The sequence below is a fragment of the Vicugna pacos genome, chromosome 1 (assembly GCF_048564905.1).
Source record: "Vicugna pacos chromosome 1, VicPac4, whole genome shotgun sequence".
Lineage (NCBI taxonomy): Eukaryota > Metazoa > Chordata > Mammalia > Artiodactyla > Camelidae > Vicugna > Vicugna pacos.
Genome location: NC_132987.1, coordinates 9,487,417 through 9,488,786, shown reverse-complemented (window position 1 = coordinate 9,488,786; position 1,370 = coordinate 9,487,417). Strand labels below are relative to the sequence as shown.

Below are 1,370 nucleotides of genomic sequence, written 5' to 3'. Positions count from 1 at the left end.
TAGTTTATTCTTTTTTATGGCTGAGTAGTATTCCATTTTATAAATATGCCACAACTTCTTTATTCAATCATCTATTGATGGACATTTATGTTGTTTTCATGTCATGGCTATTGTATACAGTGCTGCTATGAACATTGGGGTGCAGGTAGCTTTTCGAATTACAGTTCCCTCTAGATATATGCTCAGGAGTGGGATTGCTAGATCATATGGTGAGTCTATTTTTAGTTTTTGGAGACATCTCCATGCTGTTTTCCATAGTGGCTGCACCATAGATTTCATTTGCTACTGGATAGAGTTGCATTGTAACAGGAACATGTGGGTTGGGAAATATTATCTAGGCCATCTTTAGAAAACACAATTCACCATCATTATTATTGTCTAGTGACTTCTTGACACTGTCCTATAGCTCAAGCAATATAAACCAACAGTTGAAGAAACATAGTGCTAAGCATATTTTTTTTAGGAAATGAAATGGAAATTTTGTGTTGTGCCCAGGCCAAAACCTAATGCTAAAGAGTAATCAACTCTGTGGAATTTCCTCACAAATGGAGTTATCTTAGGCTGTTGGTTGAAAGACAATACATATTCTGTTGACACCAGATGCAAAGGTGTCCTACTTCATATTCTGTTACTAATGAAGGAGTCTAATTTAAGTTATTGCTTGAAAAGAGGACCGCCTTTTCCTGAGTGCCCTGGAAATGCCTTTCAACATTGTATTCATCTGCAAAAAAGAAGGAAATGCATTATCTTTTGTGATTAAAGAAGTCGAACTGTTAGAGCAGGCAGGTAGCTAAATACGAGCAGAGAAAGGGGGGACATGGGCCAAATGGCAGAAAACCATACATCTTGTGAACAACGAGGGTCCTTGGACAGACCGGAAAAAAAAACAAGATCCTCTGGGCTGATTAAAAAATCCATACCTTCTGGGTTGACATGTGTCCTGGAGGCAGAAGGGTGGGACAAGACAGGAATCTCCACCATCTGAAGGTAACCTTTCAATCATTATGAGCTCTGTCCAAATGTAACATTTTGCTTATGATACCCCCACCTGAATGTAACCTTTTGTTCATTATGACCTCATCCAACTTCTTGATCAAGACTAAATAGGGACAAAAAATCCCTCCTCTCAAACTGGGAAGGTGGAGCTTGGAAGAAGATTGGGAAAGACAACCCCAGACCTCTCTCTGCCGATGAATATTCTGCCTGTTCATTTTTACACCCATATAACAAGCTTGCCAAGGAAACTCAGGGCAGTTACTCACCTGGGTCTGTCCACTCTTTCCTTGAGAGTGTATTATCTATCCCTTAATAAATCCTTGTTTTGCTTTCTTGATCTCCGTGTCTTGTTTCTGAATTCTTTCTGTGACAAG

General features: G+C 39.3%; 1 long non-coding RNA gene across 1 annotated transcript; it reads right to left on the bottom strand.

Moving 5' to 3' along the window:
- Positions 1–439: 439 nt before the first annotated feature.
- On the bottom strand, positions 440–992 carry LOC140698584 (uncharacterized). Its single transcript, XR_012076477.1, has 2 exons — positions 921–992; positions 440–721 (listed from the first exon to the last, which is right to left on the bottom strand). It is a non-coding gene; the product is annotated as an uncharacterized lncRNA (long non-coding RNA).
- Positions 993–1,370: the final 378 nt, after the last annotated feature.